Source organism: Arachis ipaensis, chromosome B09 (genome assembly GCF_000816755.2).
Source record: "Arachis ipaensis cultivar K30076 chromosome B09, Araip1.1, whole genome shotgun sequence".
Classification (NCBI taxonomy): Eukaryota; Viridiplantae; Streptophyta; class Magnoliopsida; order Fabales; family Fabaceae; genus Arachis; species Arachis ipaensis.
The window spans coordinates 108830234-108838756 of NC_029793.2; the positions used below are offsets into that span (position 1 = coordinate 108830234).

Genomic DNA, 8523 nt, shown 5'->3' on the forward strand with positions numbered 1-8523 from the left:
CAAATCTGTAATTGACTCAATTACCCATTAGCACAAAATTTAAAACTTTATCCATAATCTTCGTCCCCTATTATCATTTAAGTACGTGAAATAAACTGAATAAACAAAAATGCATGAAGACAAAAATGCAGAGGAATGAGCCAGAGTGAGGGTGAGAGTGGTAGTTAGTTAAATTTACCTTTTATCCTTTGGCTTATTGGAACAAATGAGAGGGCCGAGTGGAGCTGGATATTTCCTCGACATATTCACGGGTGCGGAAAAAAATTAAAGAAGTTACTAGGCAAGGTGAATCACCTTGAACAAGAAAACTAGCAAGCAAATTACAAATCTCCCCTAAGACTAAGAATAAATAATAATGTATATGACATGGTACATGCCTGCTTCTTTTTATTGGAAATGAAAACAACAAAAATATCAGATCCTTCAGCATTGGCTATCCCATCAGTGCACAACTTCTTGCAAAGTAAATATACATTCTCCTCACTGCAAATAAATCACAGGAAGAAAAAACATAATCATCATAAATAGATAGCAGAAATGGAATATCGGTTTTAGATTGAAGATGAGACTTAATATGGTAGTCAACAATGAACATGCATATAGTTGAGGTCTTCTTAGATGTATGAAAAATGCAACATCATCGCTATTTTTTATTGATCCCTACCAAACAACAGCAAAATCAATGCTGGATTGCATTGAACCCGATTCCATGAACAAGCACTTGAATCATCTTTCTATGAAGCAAGAGATGAAGAAGGGTCATAGAGGTCTGATTTGAACACAATCAGGCCAAGAACATCATCATTCAGCTGAACATTATTCATGTCATTGCTGTCTCCATAGCAAAAACTCAAAACTAGTTAGTTAACTAGTTAAGTTTACAAACACAAACAAAAACAGAAACAGAACAGGCATGACAATATCATTATCACAATAGTCGTAACATGTCACATCATATCCAAGTCTTGCTTCTCTCGCTCTAGTTACTAACTACTAACACTTTACTTTCTAGTGCAAAATATTGCTAGGATAACTAAATGAATTTCAGAAATGAAGCGAGGAAAGAAAAAGGAGCGTCTTAGTAGCTGAAGATGCAATTCTAAAATCACCAGTGTCCTCTTTGGGATTCTCGGGATTGAATTGAGCATATCTTAACATTAGGAATTCAATTAATTCATGGCCAACAAATCTTAAACATAAGCCCTTGCATGCTGCAAGTTACTCCCTCATGGCTTGAACATAAGCCCTCGGTTTATTAATTAATTTGATTACCTGGAGAGTATGAAATTAATAGGGAAGGTGATTCAGGTAGCATAGAACAGATAAACTTGTCTGCAATAGAGATGATGAACAACTTATTATTCCAAGAGTTACTACTATTACTAATCATAAGTTGTTGTTAAACAAAACATATTAATTAATATTCAGAATAATTAGAGGAAGATTACGACTTAGTTAATTATTATATATTGTACCTTCTTGAATTTCTAGTACACTAATATAACAATTTGATTGATATCTTCACTAAAAGTGATAGTGAAAAATTTACATAAACTCACATACTAAAACTGTTCATAAAAATAATATTTTGTTAACATGAAAATGGAGTTGAGTTGATATTTTCAATACTTTGTCAAAAGAGATTATTGCATTAGACTTTTGATGACTTCAAGAAAATTTTTATTTTGTATATTCTCAAATCATACTCTCTTAAATTGTACTATGCCCAAATTTCTCTAAGATATAAGATATATAGTAACATAAAATTCTGTGAGGCATTTCTTCAAACACCTTAAATGCACTTCCAAAAGAATAAAGAACTTTTATTAAAAAAACTCGGACTCAAAAAATTTGGATTTATTATCATTCATCAAACACATCATATGCATTCATTGTCATAATAATGAAAATTCATTAACTATAATTTTTTAGCTATAATTGATAAGCCAAATGAATAAACAAATTCAGCGAAAACTAAGAGAAGTTACTTGTGCTGTTGAAGTTTCTCTTTTTCGATCTGCAATAAGAAACTCCATTGCATGATGTTGATGAATTGCTTAAGGCACAATCAGGTAAGAGAATTAGCATGAAAGACTTGTGAACCTATCAAATCAACCTTTTCATTTCCAAAATGATTGAAATGAGTAGTGAAGCATGAGATTAATGAAAGGCACACTTTTCAGAAGACATGGATTCAATTCAACGAGATTAACTTTAGACACAAGAACACAAGCATAAAATAATAGATTATGTGCTATGTACCTTAAGAGTTTCCAATTCTGATCCTAGAGTAGAGAACTCATGTTGACGGTGACGATGGCGCGACGAAGGCTTCGATGACAGTGGCGGAAGAGAGATCGAAGAGTCAGAGCAAGAGACTGAAGAGGAGTAAAAGGTGGATTCAAAACTTCAGAGAAAAACACGCGATTGTGGTTTCCATCTTGAGGAGAGATCAAAGAGGCAGAGTAAGAAATTGAGGAGGATGGAGACGAGATTTCACGTTTCAAAACACTGAGAGTGAGAATGAGATGTGGTTTCGATTTTGAAAACTAACTGAGAATAGAATAGGTAACACTTTTTGTAACTTTTTAAAAAAAATGAATATATTTGCTAACATTTGAGTATAAATGTTACTTAAAATTTAATTTTATGATAACTACTAATATTTTAACAAATATTAACATATAAATGTTACTAAAAGTCTAAAATGTAATAGTGGAAGAGCAACAAAGAAATTATATTACTCTATGCTTTCTCCAACAAGCTGTAATGAAGACAATTTTCTCATGGATAAGAGGAATATCATCAGCTAAGGAAGTGTTGCTAAACTTGGAGTAAGAGTTTAGAGGCGACATAAAGATATGCACAATCCTCCTCCAATCTCTAATGAAGCAATATGCAAATATAAAGAAGAAAGATTCTGAGAAAATAAAATGTTACTATACAAGATTAATGAGCTTAGTAACTAAAATGAAATCTTATGGAGAGGACTTGCCCAATAAAAAGATAGTAGAGAAAATACTCATTATTTTGCCTTCCAAATTTGATCCTAAAGTATCTATAATTGAGAAAACAAAGGATTTATCAACACTAACACTAACAGAGTTAATAAACTCATTACACGGTTTTGAATAAAGACTGGCAAGTCGAAATGATGAAGATTCAATAGAAAATGCATTTCAGTCTAAGCTTAATATAAAATCTCATAATCTAAATAAAAGAGAAGAAAGAAAAAGACAAGAAAATTTTGAAAAGTCAGACACTTTTAAAAAATAAAAAATAAAACTGAAGATAGAAAAAAATATTCTCCATGTGGCATATGCAAGACCAACCACCTAGAAAAGGATTATTGGCATCGTGAAAAACCACAATGCCGCAATTGTAAAAGATTTAGGCATATCACTACAAGAAAAATACTGAGTACTGTCAGATTTACCATCGAAATTAGTGTTGACCTGTACCAATAGATTTACCATCGAATTTTCTGACAAAAAGGAGAATAAGTTCGTCACTATAAAAGATTGCTGTCGTAAATTCGCTAAAGCCAACGGTAATTGTTGGCGCGAAAACAAAAGGCATGCGCACCAATTCTACTATCAGATTTAGTGATACAATAATCCAACGATATCTTCTTTTAATAAACCGCGTCTGATGAGCAGAAACTGAAGCTCACAGATACCGGCAAGTGTACCAGATCGTTCAAGTAATACCATGGTGAGTGGATATCATTCCCTCTAGGATTAATGGATTGAGAACACAAATATCAAATTAAACTACTAATTAAATCAATAAAACCTGGAATTATTGAGTGCTGAAATCTTAAAGACTTGCTGAAAAGGTAATAGCTTGAAGAAACTTGAAAGCGAGGGTTTTGATTTGACTGAGATAGTACGTGTGATTATTGGAGGAAAATATATATGATGGGGAAGTCAAGGATTTTAGGGATGCTTAATTTTTTAGAAAATCAAACTTTGTTTTCTTTGTTCAAAGCAAGCAAGCATCATTCACGACGAATCTTAATTAACCGATTTCCAATGTTTTGAATCCTCACTTTTTTCTCAATTAATCAACATCCAATGTCTTGGTCAATTGATTAACCGAAGAGGTTCAGTGTAAAAACCGATTCAATTCCACATAAGATTTAAGAGTAGTCCTCAGGTCGGATTATATGTCACGTATCCAAATTAGTCTTGTCCAATTGAATCTTACGCGGAAACACAATTTTTGAAAATCGTCCTAATCCGAATTATATGTCACATATTCAAAACTAGGGTAATAAAAAATCATGTGCTATGTCTAGTCAATTTAGAAAGCCATGTGAAAGAGTTCTCAAGCAAAATTTGGATATAAACTCTGTCGAGTCAATAAACAAATTCAAAACGGGATTAGCACACCTGTCGGCGCTACTAATCCTTTAGGGATGAAGAATGAAACACTCAATCATAAACAAATCAATGCAAACTTTAAAATAGAAGAAAACTTAGATTAATAATTTATAGAAAATAGAAATAGAGCCGCTAACCCTTTGACAAAAGATTAGTGACTCATGGAGAATGTAAAAATACAAAGATGAAAAGTCTGTGGGGAACTCCCCCCTCCTTCTCTCTGTGAATGTAATTTACTTATTATACCTAGGTTTTTTCTCTAATTCAAATTCAAATCCTAATCTTATCTTAATCAAAATAATTAAGATAATCTCTAACTAATTCAAATCTTAAATTTCAAAATACAATAAAAAGAAATTCAAAACTAATCAAATACAGAATCTTCTTTAATCAAATCTAAATCAAATCTACAAGGTTAGGCTTGTGATGAATCAACACCGGATAAGAAAATTATAGGCTAGTATGGCAAACCCAAACTCCTCATGGCATGTCTGGTTTGGAAAATACTTCCAGGACTTGAAATTGTTATGGCGTGGCACACCCTCTCGAGGCTTGGACCAAGCATGGCACGCTTTGCTTCCCCCGTGGCACGCCAAAGTTTGGATCACTTCCAAGGGATGGTTTTTACTAGGGCATGGCATGCCCATTCCTTGGCATAGCACACCCTTCATCTTGAAATGCATCCAAGGATTCCTCTTGGCTAGGGCGTGGCACCCGCTTTCTTGGTTGGCCAAGGCGTGGCACGCCCTTACTCTTATTCATGGGGCATGGCACGCCCTTCTTGGTTGTGCTAAGGCATGGCACACATAATGCCTGGCATGGAACGCCAGGTGACTCCTCTCCAGGGCGTGGCACGCCCTGTCCCAGGCATGGCTCCCCTGGTCTTGATGATGCTGGGGTGTGGCACACCCTCTTTTCTCTCCCCCAGGGTATGGCACGCCCTATCATTTGCTCATGTGTATGTCTTGCATGGCTTCACTCCTACGTCTCTGGCTCTCTATTCTTCATGCTAAGCTTGCTTCTTGATCAACCTCTCTTTGCTACTTGATTTACCTCTCATTTGATCATAATTTCTTGAAAACACTTAGCAAACACCTTAGTAGTACAAGATACTTAAAAGTGACAAGAATAGAAGATAAAACTATAATTAAACCTAAGAAAACAATGAATTAAAACAAGAAAAACAACGAATGGTGCAAATGCATCACAACACCAAACTTAAAACTTTGCTTATCCTCAAACAAAAAGAAAAGAAAAGAAAAGAATTGAATGAAGAATAATTGAATCTTCTTGAAGCTCATGTTCTTCTTGAAAATGGGGTTTAGCAAGCCATGTGATTATAAATGGATTCTCTTCTCTCTTAATGAATCTTGAAGTCTTGAGAGTGAACAATCCTCTAGAACTAAGGCTCGAATGATATTATGAGATCTTTTTCTTTTAAGTTTTGATTGATCCTTGAATCTTTTATTTATAACAGAGAGAGCTTTTCGGTTGACAACTCTAAGTGTTCTGTCTCAAGGCAACTATTGATAGTGGGCTTTCGATCAATATTCCTAGGCCAGTTAGCCCAAATTACTGGGAGATGAAGCATCCCACGGATCTAGTTACCAAACCCTCTCTTTGACAAGGTCGGACCACAAGCGTATAGCTAAACATTTTAAATTCCCGGACATCCATGTCCAGAGCCTCTTTGGACTTCTAAACGTTTTGTCTCAAGGAAACTATTGATGGTGGGTTTTCAATCGATAATTCCGGATCAGTTGGCCCAAGTTACCGAGTGATGAAGCACCCCTCGGATCTAAATTACCCGATCCCTATCCTTAGACAATCAACACCACAGACACATAACTGGGCTCTTTAACCATTGATGCTCAGTGCTTTGCAACTTTGATTTCTTTTTTGATCTTTTTCTATTGTTCTTCCCTTTTTTTTATTTTTCTTTGTTGTTTCTTCTCTCTCTTTTTCTTTTTCTTTTCAATTCAACTCAAGGATGTTTGATGAGAGGATTAGTGTTGATCTAGAATTTCTCAAATAAGATTACTTCGTTGCAAGTATAGCTAAATCAACAACTAACTCTCAACATCAAAGTTTAGTATTTTCAAATTCAAAACATATAAACTGAGAATCTTTCAACCTCGGGTCGTTCTCCCTAGAAATGCAATTGGAAATGCTATGCTTTCGGTTGTGGAGACCAAAAAGGGGTTTTGCAATCAAAGAACTAAAGATTAAAAGAACTAAGCAATAAAAGAACTAAGGAATGATCAAAATTGGAATCAATGCAAGTAAAGAGAAGATAAGATCAAAACTTAGTGAAAATGCTATAAATGCATAAAAAGAGCCTTGACTTGGGAATGAGAATCTAAGAATCCTATCATTGCCATAACCACAACTATGATAATTATGATAAGTCAATCTTGCCTAGTTAACCCCAACCATCGAGGAGTAAGTCAAGCAAGCATAATTGACCTTAATCCATAAGTCCTAATCAACTTACCAAACTAGTTGATAAAAGGCTAGCGTCAATGGAAACAAGAGTCAACTAACTACCCAAGAATTACCACTAAATGTCGGACATTATGACTCTAGTATCCTAGGAACTCAAATCCCAAGCCAAGGTGTGAAAATCTACTCAAAACTCATAATTGACATTTTCACAAACATCTTGTGTGCATAAAACCAAAACATGGAAGATTGCAAAGTAAAATAGAAAGCTATAACTAACTATCAACAAAACCAAATATAAACAAGCAATCAAACATAAAGGAAGCATGAAACATAAAATTCATTAATCAAAACTTCAAGAAACTCAAAATTGTAATTATGAACAAGTAACTTGAACCAAAGGAAATGAAAATAAAAGTACTATAATTAAAGATGAAATTGAGAGTACGTACAATTAAAGAAGCAAAATCAAAGATCAAGACTTGCTATAAAATGCTACAATAGAAATTGATAAACCCTAGGAGAGCTATCTACTCTACACTACTCATACTCCTAATTACTATGAAAAACTTGTAAAAACTAAAAACTACAACCTAATAAAACCTAATGTCTTCATATGTGTTGAATCCCCCTTCATATAGCATCCAAAATTAGCATCCAAGCCTTCCAAAATGGGCCAAGAGGCCTCAGAAATTGCAAAGCACGTATTTCATTAATGAAACCACGTGTAGGCACCTGTGCGGACGCACAGATGTGTGCGTCCGCACACTTGGCTGAATGTTGACCTGTGCATACGCACAGGTGCTTGTGCTCACGCACACTTCGCTGTGTGTACTTTTCCTTGTTTTCTTCATGTTTTCTCCCTGGTACATGCTTTCTTCCACTTTTGGCTATCCATTCTTGCCTCTAAGGTCTGAAAGCTCTTAGCAAACATGTCATGGCATCAAATGAAATAAAAGTGGAATTAAATTGCTCATTTCAAGCACAAAATTACATATTTTCACATTTAGGATCAAATTGGGGACAAAACACAAAAGTATGCTATTTTGGTACTTTTTTTCTTTGTTTGGAGATCTCATAATACTTTTCTAAGCCTCTGCTCATAAAGAATCATTCTTTCCCTTCCTCCAAGATTATCAACCTTTAATCACAGTCCACGGAATATAATCACACGGTTATGGACATCACTTTTTATAAGAGGATTTTATTTATTAGATTCAATCTTTCCTCCATTAAAACAAATCTCTCTCATGATGATTAGAAGGCTCAGAGGACAAGTTTACTAATAAGTATGGATAATGTAAATAAAGGAAACATGCATGATGCTTGAGTAAGAGAAAGAAAAGTCAATGGAAACGAAAAGGAAGAAGAAAAATACTAACCACCTTACACCAAATTACCTCAATCACTCTATATCCTTGTTGCCCTCTTCATTCTCTTCTTTTATCATAATTGCAACACCAAACTTAGGGTTTGGTCATATGATAAAGTAGTAAAGAGTATGGAGGAACATAGAATGCTAAGTATAAGTTGTGTTACGTGATGTGTTCATAAGAAGAAAATAATGATGGTAACGAAAGCTTTTGAAAACTAGTTTTGAAAATTAAAATCAATAAAAAAATTATGAGTAGAAAGCAATAATTAACTAAGATCTAACATATTCATAAAATATTTTTTTTCTTTTTCCAATTAGTTA

General features: G+C 34.3%; 1 long non-coding RNA gene across 1 annotated transcript; it reads right to left on the reverse strand.

The window, feature by feature from the left end:
- LOC110266591 lies at positions 732 to 2286 on the reverse strand. The gene is made up of 3 exons (XR_002354012.1): positions 2263 to 2286; positions 1989 to 2103; positions 732 to 1332 (listed from the first exon to the last, which is right to left on the reverse strand). It is a non-coding gene; the product is annotated as an uncharacterized LOC110266591 (long non-coding RNA).